The following is a 17,249-nucleotide window of genomic DNA, read 5'->3' on the forward strand; positions in this document are numbered from 1 at the left end:
CATTTCCCTTTCGGTCTTCTGGAAGCTTCGTGCAAAAATAGGACCCTGGGTGTTGATTTCGTCCAATTCCGAGAATATTTCCTTACTAGGATTTCTGAAACCAAAAACAGCAGAAAACAACAACTGGCTCTTCGGCATCTCGTCAATAGGTTAGTGCCGGAAAATGCATAAAAATGACATATAATGTGTATAAAACATGTGAGTATCATCATAAAAGTAGCATGGAACATAAGAAATTATAGATACGTTTGGGACGTATCATGATGGCACAAATATCAATCTCTTGTGCATCCTACCTGGCCTCGCTTACGCCTTCACGGAATGTTAATAGTTGTTTTGACCAACGAAGTATGAGGCATATGTTATCTAGTTGATACCACTTGGCTCTTTCTTCCATTTTAGTGTCGATGATTAGAATGTTTGGTCACTCGTACACTCGGGGGTGGAGCAAGTGAGCCTGGTGTGATGGCACAAATATCAATCTCTTGTGCATCCTACCTGGCCTCACTTACTCCATCCCTGAATGTTAATATTTGTTTTGACCGACAAAGTATGAGGCATTCCATTTAGTTTATACTAGCTACTTGTCTCTTATTTGAGCCGGCACTTCTTAATTGCATTGACCGATGATTAGAATGTTTGGTCACTCGTACACTCGGGGGTGGAGCAACTGAGCCTGGTGTGATGGCACAAATATCAATCTCTTGTGCATCCTACCTGGCCTCACTTACTCCATCCCTGAATGTTAATATTTGTTTTGACCGACAAAGTATGAGGCATTCCATTTAGTTTATACTAGCTACTTGTCTCTTATTTGAGTTGGCACTTCTTAATTGCATTTACCGATGATTAGAATGTTTGGTCACTCGTACACTCGGGGGTGGCGCCAGCGAGCCTGGTGTGATGGCACATATAGCAATCTCTTGTGCATCCTACTTGACCTCGCTGACTCCATCTCTGAATGTTAATATTTGTTTTGACCGATAAAGTATGAGGCATTCCATTTAGTTTATACTAGCTACTTGTCTCTTATTTGAGTTGGCACTTCTTAATTGCATTTGCCGATGATTAGAATGTTTGGTCACTCGTACACTCCGGGGTGGCGCCAGCGAGCCTGGTGTGATGGCACAAATATCAATCTCTTGTGCATCCTACTTGGCCTCGCTGACTCCATCCCTGAATGTTAATATTTGTTTCGACCAACAAAGTATGAGGCATTCCATTTAGTTCATACTAGCTACTTCTTAATTGCATTGGCCTTTCTTCCATTTTAGTGCCGATGATTAAATTGTTTGGTCATTTGTACACTCTGGGGTGGGGCCGGTGAGCCTGGTGCGATGACACAAATATCAATCTCTTGTGCATCCTACCTGGCCTCGCTGACCCCATCCCTGAATGTTAATATTTGTTTCGACCAACAAAGTATGAGGCATGCTATTTACTTGATACTACTTGGCTCGTATTTGAGTTGGACTTATTCGTTTATTTTGGTCTTTCTTCGAGATAGCGCCGATGATTAAAATGTTTGGTCACCGTACACTTGGGGGTGGCGTAAGTGAGCCTAGTAAGATATCACAAATATCAATCTCTTGTGCATCGGACTTGGTCTCACTTACGCCATCCCTAAATGTTAATATTTGTGTTGACCAACAATGTATGAGACATTTATTCCATTTCTCTTGTGCATTGGACTTGGACTTGGTCTCACTTTCTTCTATTTTAATCAGAGGAGGAACCGGATGAAGTCCCCGATGCAAGCGAGCCTGGCGGGTAGAGAGGAGGGAGCAAAGGAGGAACCGGATGAAGACCGCTTTGTATTTTGAAATGGTGAAATTTGTAGGAATTAAGAGTTGTATGTAAAACATTTGACACTTTGTCACTATATATGTATCTCGATCGGGCTCTAAGTAATGTGATGATGATGTCTATGTTATATCTGTGCAATGTACATGCTATTTATATTATATCTGCAACTGTATATAATCTGTATAATATATGTATATTGCTGTGTATAACCTGTATGTGTATGACAGACAGCTCAAAATCTTGTATAATACGAGCAATTTCTGTGGCGCCCTGAAACGAACTTCTGTGGCGCACCGAAGTACTGGTGCGCCACAGAAACCTTAATTCTGTGGCGCATGAGAAGGTGCGCCACAGAAACCTTATTTTTGTGGCGAAATTTCTGTGACGCACCATCCATGCGCCACAGAATCTATTTTTGGTGCGTCACTAATGAGCCTTTTCCTACTAGTGCTAGGAAGACCCAATGTTTTCGTTGCCAATGTAGATTTTTGTGGATGAGTAGAAAATATCTACTACCTCTGGCTATAAATAGACGTCTGACATTTGCCTAAATCTAGATAAATCTAGACATAGCGTCTAGATACATCTAATTTTAAATAAATCTAAGATATTTATTTATAGACGGAGGAAGATAGATCTAAGACAATTATTTATAAACGGAACGAGTGTTTCTGGATGGCCCATGTGCAGGATATCTCTGATTAATTTGCGACCGAGCGTCAGTTGAGCAACAACGGCCGCAGCCAACTGTCTGTAATATATGATGCGATCTAGCGGTTGCCGCTTGGCTGCGTCCACAGCTCATGTACCACTCCCCAAATTGACCTCTGCAAACGTGATTAAGCCTCAAGGAGGATTCCGAAGGAGTCCAGGAGGCGGCGGAAAGAAGCCACAAAACCCATCTAGGGTTCCGTCCTCCTCGCCAGCGACACCGCCGGTCCGCTCCGCTTCCGGTGGCCTTGGGGCCTTGGAGGTGTGGCGGACCACGGTCCCTCGCCTGCGGGGAGTTTCCGTTCTTAATTTAGTTTGATTTTCAGTCTCTTTTTTGGGATGATGAGGCGGCGGCTACATCCTGAAGTCAGAATAAGGTCCTCCCCGCCCTATCCTCGCTTCGGTGGTGCATCTAGCGCTGACGGAGGGCGCGTGGAGTTGTGTGCCCGTCGGATCTCCTGGGATCCGGTCGGTTTTCGTGTTTATTGGTATGGTTTCATGATAGTCTCTTCCGATCTACGGTTGTCATCATTGGCGATGGTTACCTGCTCGGTGCGCCGGTCCTTTGGGACCTTAGCACGACGACTTCCCGTCTGTTTACTACAACAAGCTCTACTACGACAAGCTTTGCCTGACTCCGGCGATGGAGGGGCGAGGACAGCGGCGCGCCTTCGGCTCGTGCTAGTGTTTGTAGTCGTCGCTAGGTGGTCCGAGTACCAATTTTGTAATTTTCTTTACTTTTTGGGTTATTTGTACTACTACTGTTGATGATTATTAATAGATCGGTGGATTTCTCGCAAAAAAAAAACGTGATTAAGCCTCATGGACGCCTTGACCAGGGGCGAAGCTGGACGAAAATATCATTGGGTTTAGCTCTACTAGTTATGTGATAATCATCCACTAATGAGACAAGTTAAAGAGCAAATTAGTGAAGGTTTCAGGAATTTCGTTACTTGTATACCAGCTCCGCCACTGACCTTGACAACCTTCATATCTTCTTCCTTTTATTAATCGTTTGGCCTTTAGCCTAACGAAGACGTGAGCATGTGGAATGATTTGACTAATTAGGCTAGGCTAGACTTTGAGCCCTGGTGCATGCGACTCCAGTGGTACCGCAAGAAGAAAGGGAAAGGAGAGGTCGCCGGACAGGGAAAAGAGGAGTGCTGCCTACCTCCTTCCTAGACGGAGCGGCATAGTTTTCTCTGCTCAAAGAGAAAGACGACCTCGCAGGGCAGCGGCAGAGGCTTTACGCGACTCCTGTCCCCCTCCACGGCGGACTACGTCCTTCCTTCACCCCACAGCGCCAACTTCTACTAGATTTTGATGTGCGCCTTGGCGCACGGACCCGTAAAGGTTGTGTCAATATTTATTTTATATACATTTGGAAACATCAGCAATTATTAAATAAAAATTGAATAATTATCCGTTTGAAAAATTATTAGTTGACGAAGTGGAGCAAAGGAACACAACATATCATATGTCTTGTATGAGTCAGTCGCTTTCCTGCAGTCCTACACGCCTACTGATCCCTAATCTCGCGCCACCGCACAAGGCAAAAAAAAAATTCTACATAAACTCACTGCGGTTCGGTTTTAAAGATTTGTATTCTGATAACTTCGGAATGCAATCCTGTATGCACCACTATTAGAATAACATGAGATTTAAGTACATTTCATGAAAACTTACTGCTAAATGTACTCAAAGTCTAAAAAGAACAAATATGCAAGATTTGTTTTAATCTATTCGTCGTAGTCTCCATCGGCGAACACGGCAACCGTCTTTTTCCCGTCGAATCTCCTCATGTGCATCCATTGTTTGCCCTGGCCGAGCTCTTGGCATCTGCATACTTCAAAAACACCTGCAATCCAGAAACAAAATCAGAATGATGGATACATTCCAGGAAAAATTCCTTACCAATTCTAAATCGCGCAAAAAACAGGGCTGACCTTGCCAATTCCAGGAACAGGGTCACAGCGGGGATGGGTCATGGAATCACAGCTTGCACCAGGTTAGCTGTTCCAAGTTTATCAGTTAGAACCACGAAAAAAAGAAAACATTAAATTTGTCCAATCAAATCCAATTGAAAAAAATGATAGCGTCTCTGTAGGTTAGGCCGGATTGCGAGTTCTGCATGTGGTCAGATTATAAATGGCTGGGCAATAGTACTATGCAGCACTATAAAACAGACATACAGAAAGAAAACACAAGAGAAAACCCGTTAAGTAGCTGAGAAAAAGGCAAATCACGTAGGTAAATCAGAGTGCATAGAGCTCAGAAAACAAGGGCTGTCTGATGTTCACCTTATTTGTGTGCTTCTAGCATCATATCTTCCAGTATGTTATTGTGCTCTCGTCTCTGAGGTCATCTGGTGAGAGTTGTACCACCTTTGTCGGTAGGGCACCGACTTCGAACACGAGTCTCAGCTAAGAAATCAAACAGCGTCAGAAATTGGTAGGCTATAAACTGATTGTTTTCTTTATAAGAGCATGTATTTTGAGGACTAAAATGAGTTCACACCTTATGCAGCTAAAACCAAGAGGTTAGCAGTATAGTTTTCCTGTTGCAGTAATAAATATGCTCTCTACATTTATATAGCAAATGGCTTTAATTGTTAAGATTTACAACAAAGCTCTACAATCTTCTTTCTACACGGAATACTGGAAAGGAACAACAGGTTTGCGAGAGCGCCTGAATATATTAATCATTGAAATGCACATATGGAAAAACTATTTTGCAGGTATTTGATTGTTGTCGTTAAGGCCTAGAAAGGAGCATTCAACTGAACTTATATACCATACCAATAATGTAGTAGAAATGTACTACTGTACTGAGTCTTATCCGCCACATAAGATGCTCATCGCAGCAATTCATATCAAGAGGATGGTTGTGTCTCGCTGATATTTATGTGTACAGAGTACTTGCAGAATAACAGACACTATATGGTAGATGTGAGAAACACCATCTAATACGAACTTAAGATAAAAAAAATAGGAACTTAAAAAGTAGGAATCCGAATGGCACCACGACCAAACCCCCGAGAGCTTCCTTGGTAGGGAACAACGGGTTAGCGAGAGCGCCTGAATAGGACCACACGGTTCACTGAAATCTTAATTTTCATAGGATAAAAATTATGAGAAAAGATAGTCGCGAGGGAAAATGGACACGAAATCAGGAACCATAATAATTGAATTCAGAAGAATCTATATAGATAATATGTGATGGAAACTTCCTTGTAAAATTAATTTGTTCCCAATATAAATTTTAGAACCGAGATCAATATTTATATCATCTCGTTTGGTGAAGCTAGGAATTCAATTGTTGGGATCCATGTACCAACTACTTGATGCATAGAAACAGCCTGTCCTAATTACCATACACTGTAGCAGCACCAATTGTGTGCTACCTTTCAACCGAGCCCAACCCATCGTTCTAAGATTAGGTAGCAGTTGGCCGGCTGAGGAGAATATAGAGTAACACCCATAGGACTTCTCACCTTCTCTGTAGAAGGCCAGGGGTGGGGGGATCGGACGAATCAATTCTCCACTATAGCTAGCTGCTGGGCACATCTTCTCATCACTGTATCATCTCTCCACCGAAACCTGAGCTCCTGCACCGTGGCTCTGACCTAGGAGACCTAGCATGACAAAAAAAGGAGAGGAAAGGGAGAGATTACCTCAAATAAAAAGAACAAACAATAGAAGCAAAAAACAATAAACTATGCTATCAATTTCTTATATATATAACCACACCCCTCATATGCTTTGACAACTATGTAGAGAACCAAACACAGCTTGAGTGCATCGGATGAAAATTAAAGCTTATGCTTTAAAATCACCACTTTTTGAAGGGATTTAAAATCACCACTTTAGTTCTTTCAACATGAACTTCATGTCAAATACTAAGAAAATCATGAGGAGAATACTTACTATAAGCAGAATCTATATGCCAAGTAAAATTCATTACCTGTTGCAGATTTGGTAAGCACATCCGCAAAGCTACAATTCACTAAGGTCAATTTTCAATAATACATGAAGGGAAAATCACTACAATGTGGACTTCATAGTCAAGCCATCCGTGAAATGCTCCAACACGTGCGAATCGGTGGCATCTCTCCTTGGCTCTGTTTACTTTTCTCTCTTCAATAAACATATATGAAATTAGACCACTCGACTTAAAATCCGACAAATGATTTCAGAAAATAGCAAGACCTTATGAAATAAACACATTCAGATATAACATCGGACAAAAGTCTGAATGTTCACAAAATTAACAGAAACATGAGCTTCAAAACAATCCAACACAAACATATTTTCCTTGGAGTTTACTCATATACTATCGATGATACCATGCATGGACAGGTCACAAAACAGAGCTAAATTTCAGAAATAAATGAATTAGTATGTAGACAACAAAGCACACAAATAAATTCATTTCTCATCACCTCGGGCATACATAACAAATAATCTGGCATGCACAATACAACAGAACCATCTGATAGAAATAACAAAAGAGAATATCTAGCATGCACAATGAAGGATGACAGAAGATACAAAAGCAACAGTTATGAAGTTTTGAGATGCATACTTATTAAATTGGTTGACCTCTAGTGTAAAATCTGGCACTTGGTCCCATAATGTTTGCTATAGAAAACTGTCCCAGTTCATTTACTTAACATTTGCTTTTCCAAATGGAAGTGTTTCTTAAAACTATGAAAGGCTACTAAAAGAATTGAAACAGTGATTTGATCGGATTCTTCAGTTCCACAGGATGTGGTTTTTCTTGCAACGGGGATCTTCAGGCCACCACAAATATCCGCATCGGATCTTGGCTTCGAGTACTCTGTGACCGAAACCGCTTAAAGCCAAGTTCCGATGCATGGATAAAATGACGGTCTAAGAACACTAATCCTACAATAGAATATGGTGACTTACACAGTGGTACTACTACTGTTAATTGTTACTTACAGAAATACACTGAAACTTGATAGCCAGGTTAAGAAAAACTCTACAGTAAAAGCAGTGCTAAATTTGGCAATGCCTTATTACTACAGATTACAGAGCAAGCTTCAGGTCCAAAAGCAACACTAATAACATCTTGCTGGTTCAAAAGCATGGACATATACACTCTGTATTCAAAAATATGCAATAAACTGCTTGTAAAGAATATCATAGAGATAGATTTGCGCCTTGGCGCACAATCCCGTGAAATTCACGCCGATTTACACTTTATGCAGTAAAATACTTGTGGAAAATGTTAAAACGTTTTTGGGCATTTTCAAATCACATGAGCTCTCCTCTGTTGGAACTTGGAAGCGAGACCTACAATCAGTAAATTCTGATTTACCGGGTGGCTCCATGAGCTCCCCTCTATATTATACCACTATAAATTATGTTATGTAGAGGTTCTTTTGATTTTCTATATATATTTTTTTTTCATTTATTTCCACCTTTTCCCGAAACTGTGGGACACAAATGATCACCGTTTACTCTAACAAAGGTTTGCAAATAAGAATATTTCAAAAATAAATTAACCATGATGTACAGTATACATGATCACATTTATAGTACTGTACATCAAAATAGGCAGCTATAGCCCAAACAAAGAGAGCGAAGATTTGTAGAACTTACTGGTTGTTGAGTTAACTACAATGTTAAATAGTAAGTGGATCAAGTCTGGCACTCAAATATATTTGTTACTTGCAAGACAAAAAAGAATACATTGTAATATTGTTGTAATGTTCCAGGCGAACGATCAGGTATGATTTTCTCTTCTCAGGAAACAAATTGCTATATGGTAAATAATGGATGGAACTTCGTATGTAGATTTCTTTTGAAAGAATAAAGAGATTTAATCTTCTGGATTACCGGCTTCGTGGGGCACTTGCAAGGTCAGGGGCAAGCCTTCATGTGCTGATTCCATTTCCACTTCCAAAGAGAAGCCTATCTTATGACCATAAAGGAACGATAGCCTCTCCGATAAATAGCCGCTGCTAGACATGTCCTTCCAGTCCCAAGCCAACCATAGCTTTCTGAAACAGAGGGTTCATCTGCTGAATAAAGAATATTATCTAATGAGAAATTTATAGTGAGGTTTTCTCACGAGTTTCCCTTCTCTTTTATTAAGGTTAAATGTAGCAAAGATTGAAATGAAAAATGCAAAAAAGAAATGAAAGCTCCTAAACAGGAAAGCTAAGGGTATCTTTCTAATGAAAATTGATGTAGAAAAGCTGCAAGGTCATTTATATAGAAGCTTGGCAATGCAAACTGAACATTGAATCATATAGCATAAAAAGATAATTCTAAAAGCTTTCCTCACAAAAAGAGATGTGCTAAGCAATTATAGGTGAAAGTAGAGGAGCAAGTGGACAAAGAAATGAATCAAAACGTGCCCATGGAAGCTTGTTCATAGTAAAGTAATTAAACGAACTACAAATAAACTAATCCGTCTGAATTCACATGTCTAATTGAGCAGTAATAAACTACATCGATAAAAATACAAATAATTTTTCCACCACATTTCAAAAACTTCAGCTGCATTATGCATGACCACAAGAATTCAGCCACTCACACTAATCAAAATTTAAGCACTGTGCTTTGAAACATAGGACCAGGAATTAAGAGGCTTTGTAACCAAGCTAGATTGCATACCATTAATAATCCAAGTTCTGCTGCTGCAGTTAATTAAGTGCCACGAGCACCGGCGGCACGTACCTCCAAAATCCTCTTCATCAGGAATTTAAGAACTCCAACACTTCAAAAGCAGGCAAGACATAAGAAGTGCTTCAGGAAAAAAAATCACATCTAAGGTCAGGAGAATAAACGAAGAAGAAAACAACTTGAGTCAAAGAATATGCAACTCCGGAAACACCAAAAAGTTATGTTCTCTTTAAAGCATGTACATGTGTAAATGGAAAATTAGACTGGGAAAGAATAGCACTACCTAAATTATATGTCATAACAGTAGAACAAACCTCTGAATAAATCCACTGCATACGTTCTGCATCATCAGCATCAAAAGGTTTTCCAGTGAACTTGCATGAGTGAACTTAATAATTACAAAAGTAAATAAATTGAAGAGAAAATTACAGAGATAAGAACTATACCTTGTCCCATTTGATGAAACGAGCATACTCAATGCAATGAGCAGAACTCTGAATCTTGGCGAAGGTACATAACTGAAACTTGATATAGGGAGAGAAAATCCATATGTTGCGCTCAAAACAAGGTGTTATCCTTGGCATAATGACTCTAGCATAACCTTCGAAACCTTCTGTTCCACCATCTACCATAGGTTTAACTGTCTCTTGGAATGGTTTGTTGTCTGAGTCATACTCTGCAATTCCAATGATGTACTTCCATCAGTACACAAACGAAAATATCTTGAGTTCGATTGTGTAAACGTACTAATATCTGAACGTTTGGGAAGAAGAAATAAAATCAAACTGCAGTACGAAGGCCAACAAATTGGAAAATACTACCTACAGTAAATTCGAGAACTTTGACTCTAGCATAATAGAAACTGCAATTGATCCTTCATTTCTGAGGATAATCTTATGATCCCGCTCAGAGTGACCCCCCTCCGCAGCGAGACATTCCACTATGGAAATGCTTCTTTATCACCTGGTAATACTCAAATGTTCATTCTTTATCTCAGATGTCATTTATAACAGTGCATAAGTATAAATGAAGGCCTTGCCAAAAAAATACATGAAAATACTTTCTTTTTCTTGAACGTCAGTTGCAGGTCCTCCCTAAACATGTACCAGGTATAAAAGTATATACGTTTGTATCAAAACATAAATATTGAGTTCGATGGCTATAAGAAAATAGGTACAACATTCCAACAAACATCAGTTGGTTTCCTGTTCTGAATCAAGGAGGTGAAATGCCTGATGGGATAACCCGCAAGATTGATTTTTTTGTTGTAATAAACAAAGTATCTGCATCATATGCAGGTGGTAGCCCCAAGATATTAGCTACACTAAAATATGACACCTAATCAAGGAGGTTTTAACCCAGAGATTAGCATTATTAGATAGCATGAATCACTTCTATCAAGTCTAAATATTTATCACTCAAAACGTTGTACTCGAACTAAATCTTATTCTCCCGGATGTGTTTAATCAGATATGGAAATATCCATGTTTGTACACAAGTGCTCTTTATTAGCCTCACAGTTTAAGCTCTAATCATTTTGTATCTCCTGCTGAAGTATGTAAACTGTCAAATCAGGCAGATAACACATGCTATTAAAGCCTTGGTCCTCCCCTAGCACATATTTAAAAATATGCCACATCCATTTCAAACTTAATTATTTCAATATCATGCCGGAGTTTGTATCTTACTTATTTCTAACCTGTGGGATATATGACAAATAGAAATGGAATATTTCCATAGCTCCAAGCAGCAACAAGCAAAAGTAGTACACTGCACGGATAGCTGGAATGCTAATTGCCTGGGTCATCGCCAACACAGGGAGGACATTGGACACAACCTACAAGAATTACTGTTAATCTGTTGTTTCAATGGAGGAAACTGTATCCCTAATCAGAAATTAGATCTGTATATTTTATTAAGAGGTAGGAACCTCCTCTTTTTTTATAAACTTCAGAAATGAAGTGCAAAATAATCTATGCTTCATTCTACATATCGACAAAGGCCTACAAGCATCAGGAAAACAACATGAGACACAAACACTATAGAGGAAATCTACAATAAGAGGAAAATCATTAGGAAAATTTACAGTCTCTGTCAAAGATAACCATTGCAAAGGTAAGAAACACAGAATACAAAACCACATGAGAGCTATATATCATACGGAAAGAGCAGAAGACGCACTGCCGCCACGAAGCTGCTGGGCTCTTTCAACAACTGGAACAAGCACCTTAGGACTTGGAAATCTTTGGTTAAACTAAGTATCATCCAATCTTACTGCTTTGCCGAAAAATTCGTGCAGATGGGGCTAAAAATCGCGTGAAAGAAGCGCAGATCGGGACGGGCGGCGGCCTAACCAGCGAAGATCCAGCAGAGCAACTCTACCCGTATGAAAATCATGAGAGAGTTAGGGAGGGAAGATTGGGGGAGAGAAATCGCGGACGAGCGGGCTGTACCTGCGGGTGCGTGCGTCGGCGCTGGTCTGATCTGCTCCTGGTGCTCTCGTTCGAACTTGGGAGAGGAGGCGGCGGAGGAAGACGAGATGGCATGGGGAGGCGGAACGAGGCGGAGACTCGGCAGCCGCCTCTAGCGAGAAACGCTAGGAAGAGGAGAAACGGAGGGGCGCGGGTGCGGCTAGGGTTTCCACCGCGAGCTGCTCTGTTTTATATGACGCGGTAAAAAACGAACGGCCGAGATCCGTTAATGGGATGATCCGATGGTCCACATGCACCAATCGCTGTGAGGCCCCCTATGGGGGGCATCATATATACCCCTGGATGCTATTGCTCTGCGCCCCTGCTAGACTAGACTGCCGTGCCCGTGCTGCTCCCCGGTGACGGTGAGGTGAGGGCAAAATGATTGGAGGTCGCGTCGCCCCCAGCCACCACCACCAACAAAAATTGGCAAAAGTCACTGAGACGCTAGCTTGCGGCCATCGATACCTCTCTCCCGTTCTGTCTGTGTCGTTCCCGCGCCCTGAAAAGGCAGGTTGACACCAGCTACTACTACCTCCCGGAACAACATGTCAGCGTCTGCTCGTACGTCGCCGGCCGTCACATATTTCGACCTACCAACCTGAACCTGAATCCAGCCCCGCCGGGCGCCCGTAAGCGCGCGTTTGATAGCCCCTAGGCTCCCATCGGGTCATCAATAATTTTCAATCCATTTGGTTGCCTGAGTCGATTCGTGTTGTTCCATCGCACGGCTACCAAAGCAGTGTTTTGCCTGCATCTGAAGGAGTGCTCGAATCGGCAGTTTCTCCTAGGTCAGGTTCGTTCTCGCGCCACTTTGCCACTGATGCAACGGTTGCACGAGCTGTTGCTTACGTAAATATAGTCCGAATCAAAATAAGTTGTACACGAAAAGATGCGTGTCGATGATACGAACCAAATCCCAATCGGTTTTGAGTTTTGTCGGTCGTAAATCGTCAATTTCGTGTATGAAGTTTTAAGCGAATTTTGCCAAATTCATCGCACACGCTCAACCCTTTGAGGATTAGGTTCACCTCATCATTCCGCATGACTTTCATATTGACAGGTTTTTATTTCGGTGTACATACTGATAGATAAATGACTCACAAGTATACTGTAATCTGTACGTATGTGTGAGTAAGGTTTGGACTACTTTTGCTCAACTTCTCGCTCACCATCTTCATGGACGACGACGTGGTGATGATAGGTGAGAAGTGAGAGGTGATAATACATGGTGGTGGAGTCATGGTGGTGTTCGTCTTCGTGGTCGGCGACGTGCTGTGACCGACGTGACCGACGGTGTCATGGTGATGTTCGTCTTCGTGGCCGGCGATGTGTTCATGCTTGTGATCGGCGTGACCGACGGTGTCCTGGTGGTGTTCGTCTTCGTGGTCGGCAACAAGGCGATGCCTGTGACCGGCATGATCGATGGTGTCATGGTGGTGTTCGTCTTCGTGGTCGGCGATGTGCCCATGCTTGTGACCGATGGTGTCCTGGTGGTGTTCGTCTTCGTGGTCGGTGCTTGTGACCGGCGTGATCAACGATGTCATGGTGGTGTTCGTCTTCGTGCTCGGCGACATGGTGATGCTTGTGACCGGCATGATCGACGGTGTCATGGTGCTGTTCATCTTCGTGGTCAGCGATGTGCCCATGCTTTTGACCGACGTGACCGGCGGTGTCCTGGTGGTGTTCGTCTTCGTGGTCGGCGACATGGTGATGCTTGTGACCGGCGTCACTGACGGTGTCATGGTGGTGTTCATCTTCGTGGTTGGCGACGTGGTGATGCTTTTGACCGGCGTGATCGGCGGTGCCATCGCTCACATGCCGAAACTTGTGAACGGCGGTGCCATGGTGGTCTTGTGATAGGTGAGGTAAGGTCACCATGTTGCCATATAGGTGAGTCTAGGAAAACCATGCGACAACCAATCAAATTGTCACTTGGGTGCCATCCGATACAACACAGCCTATCAAACGATGCGCGATTCATGAGCCGGAGCTCATCCGGAACGAGATGGGAGTTCCATCTCAGTGACGCAGTGAGCCACGAATCATATGCAGTCTACCAAACTCCCCCTAAGGGTATATCTTCGATCGGAGCAAAGCCCCGACCTGCTAAAGGAAAGTGCTAAACACCACCCTGACGGTGCGGGCTAGATGCCGCACCCCTCTAGGGTAGGTGTTGGGCCGACCTAGTCACGTTTTTTTTTCTGTTTTCTCCTTTTCTGTTGTTTCTCTTTTTTACGTTTTTAAAATTACAAAATTTTAATATGATTATTTCGGAAAACTAAACTTTTTCAGTTTTTTTTTTAAATTTGAATATTTTCTAAACATGATTTTTCTAAAATTTGTATATTTTCTAAAATTCGAAAAACATTATTTTTTTATTTGAACAATTTCCAAAGTTGAACATTTTTTGCGGGTGGATCGGTCTATTTGCGTCGCCTCGTCGGAGCATGCGCGGGCTATTCGCTTGCGCGGACCGTTTGGGACAGCCCAGAACCGTTTGGTCAGCTGCTGGAGATGCCCTTAGAGACAATAGATCAAGTATTGATTGGAAAATGTTCAAAAAAAAAGGTATCAATCTGGACTCTAAAAAACATACTGATCACGAGTTACAAAAATATTACTTCTTGGCTTCTTTTCTGTTTACGATTCCTTCTTTTATTTCCTTTTTTTGCTTCATTTTTATTTTCTTTCATTTTTCCAGCCTTTCTACTTTTTTGCTGTTATATTATTTCCTCTTCTCAAAATACACAAGCATTTATTTTTAAGGTCTCACTACTAATCTAACTCTTAGTAAAATTAGACCAGCGTGCACGGTTGATCGATTTACTTTGACAACAAAATTAGAACATTATCCAACAAACAAAAAGCTTCTGCATAAATCTCCGCGCATAATCTAACGGTTAGAAAATCTACTGAGCCAGACTACCGAGAATTAGCAATGGGTTTCTTTAGAACTCAGTTTAATGAGAATTAAGTTAACTCTCAGTAGAATGACATCAATAATTTTTTGTGGGTTGAAGTTGAGCCCAAGATTTCGCTGCTTGTTTGTTGGGTCGTTATTTTGTTGAGTTGGTTGTGTTGTTGGGCCGGTCTTCTATTGGACCAAAACATGCCAAAAGCACCTGTGTGATCCTGTCCGCCTGGTTCTGCTAAGTAATAACAAACAATCGATGATAGCATTGTCCCACTTCCCAGCGTTCTCCTTAGTACCTAGTACTAATAACAATCGATGATATGCATCATCCTAGCCACTCATTGTTTCTTAAAAAACAAGGCAAGTTGGTGTTCATTTTAGGTGTCTAACCAGGGGCAAATATAATCGGAGATGTATGTACCAACCGGACAAAGAATTCAAATTGATATAACTTTCTTTTAGTGCAATAGGAATCACCCTCACACTCAACAAAACGCGCAGACGTGCTTGCTTGCCAATATACTACAAGTCCACATGGAGAAAAAAGAACAGTATCCAACAAACAAAAAGCTTCTGCACAAATGTATCAAAATATTAGGGCGTAATTTTAATAAGTGACTTTTTCTATTTGCGATTCAACTTCTAACCGTAAAAATCTCAACTGTAACTCGACTTGCAACTAGAAAAATACTGAAAAATATCTGTTGCCACCGGAAAAATTATAGTTACAACTGAAAAAATCTCAATTGCAACCTGAATTGCAACTAGAAAGATAACTCAACCTGCAACTAGAAAATCTCAATTGCAACATTAGTTGCAACTCAACTTGCAACGGAAAAATATCAATTGCGACTCGACTTGCAACTAGAAAAATCTTAGTTGCAACTCGATTTGCAAGTGGGAAAAATCAAATTTACAACACAACTTGCAAATAAAAAAAACCTCAATTGCGACTCGACTTGCAACTGCAAAAATCTTAGTTGCAGCTTGACTTGCAACTGGAAAAATCTAAGATGCAACTAAACTTGGAACTGGAAAAAAATTGCAGTTGCGACTCGACTTGCAACTGAAAAGAAAATCCCAGTTATAATGAACTAGAAATTTTTCAAGTGCACATAGACTTGCAATTGAATAGAAGTCTTAGTTGGGACTACCCTTGCGACTGACCCAAGTTGCATCTAGAAAAATTTAAGTTGCGGAGTTGACTTGCAACTAGAAAAATCTCAATTGAAACTTGATTTGCAACTGGAAAAAAGAACTCAGTTGCGACTCGACTTGTAACTATAAAAAAGCTCAGTTTCGACTTGACTTGCAACTGAAAAAATCATAGTTGCAACCGAAAAAATACAATTGCAAAACTAACTTGCAACTCATAAAACACATAAAACACACGAATCGGGATGCAAAAACGCTGGAAAAATAATTTAGAAGAGTTACAACCCATGTACAACTAGCATGAATCTTGAATAAAAAAATCTAAAGACACAAATCATTTATCTTAGTTGCATTTGCGGTTGCAACTGTATATAAAATTTACTGAAAAACTAAGCAGCAAAAGCAACATGCAACTCATATGTTCATATCAGGATGTTCATGTCGTTTGAAAGTATTTTCAGGATGGTTCAAATTTCTATTCATGGTATTGAAAATGTATCTTTATGTATTCAGAAAATGTTTTAGGGTTCCAAAAAAATCATGGTTCAAAAAAAATGTTCATGTTTTTCAAAACAAAGTTTAAGACAACAACACAAAACATAAAATAAATAAAAATCATTTTAGAAAAGAAAAATATTAGACATGGCTAGTTATACCTTTGTTAGCAAACATACTGGCTCCCCTTGAAAAGAAAAAAAAACACACGTACTGGCTCAGTTAATAGCTACAACCAGATCATTTCTCAAGTCTCAACCCTGGCTAATCAATCCAAGCTTTCAGGATACAACTACCGGCTTTTACAGTAGATAACAACTCTAGAATTTGAGGATCGTACAATTTAAGCCAGTAGTGACGAGAATGCGGGGATGCTCTTGAGATAGCATGCAGCCTAGATTGTATAAAGCAAGCCTAGATAGCGCATGCAACAACAAAACATATATAGTAACATTGTACAGAAACATGGCACACTTGTATTCAAGAATTAATTCAGTATTGTCCCCGTAAAAATTCATGCATCCAAAGAGTCGAGGAACATCATTGGTACCACTGAGGCACTGGCATACTTCAACACTCAAGTCGGCTCCTATCGAATCAGACCAAACTAACAAAAACGACACCTAAACTAAACCTATCTCAATAACGAAGTGTATGGCAACACTCCAGTAAGAGATAATGCAGTCAGCAACGGCGACATAAATTCATTAGACAAGGTGAGCCATGTAAAGCGAACAAACTCGAAGTGCAGTCTTTTTTTTTGGAGCAACCGGCAGGAGCACTGCCTCTTCATTAAGCAAGGGGGAAAAAACGAACCAAACGGTACAAGGAGGCGTATGTTTAGATTAAGGTGGTAACATAGCAAAAACCCACCAAAAAAGGCAAAAAACTAATCTGGCTCGGGCGGGATGACCTGCCCGAAGGTGGTAAAGGCGCGCTCACGCTGTGCAATGTCTTCCCGAGCAAGATCCGCAACCTCCGGGTATGTGAGCCGAAGGCCGGTGAAGATACGACGGTTCCTTTCCTTCCACACGTTCC

At 41.1% G+C, this 17,249-nt stretch overlaps 1 long non-coding RNA gene across 2 annotated transcripts; it reads right to left on the reverse strand.

Annotated features, from left to right (window-relative positions):
• Nucleotides 1–4,334: 4,334 nt before the first annotated feature.
• On the reverse strand, nt 4,335–6,627 carry LOC124678783. Of its 2 annotated transcripts, XR_006994646.1 has the most exons (5): nt 6,481–6,627; nt 6,011–6,151; nt 4,818–4,940; nt 4,464–4,530; nt 4,335–4,375 (listed from the first exon to the last, which is right to left on the reverse strand). It is a non-coding gene; the product is annotated as an uncharacterized LOC124678783 (long non-coding RNA). The 2 variants fall into 2 exon arrangements; XR_006994645.1 differs by lacking the exons at nt 6,011–6,151; nt 6,481–6,627 and having other exon boundaries at nt 4,818–5,157.
• Nucleotides 6,628–17,249: the final 10,622 nt, after the last annotated feature.

Source organism: Lolium rigidum, chromosome 7 (assembly GCF_022539505.1).
Source record: "Lolium rigidum isolate FL_2022 chromosome 7, APGP_CSIRO_Lrig_0.1, whole genome shotgun sequence".
NCBI classification, from domain to species: Eukaryota; Viridiplantae; Streptophyta; class Magnoliopsida; order Poales; family Poaceae; genus Lolium; species Lolium rigidum.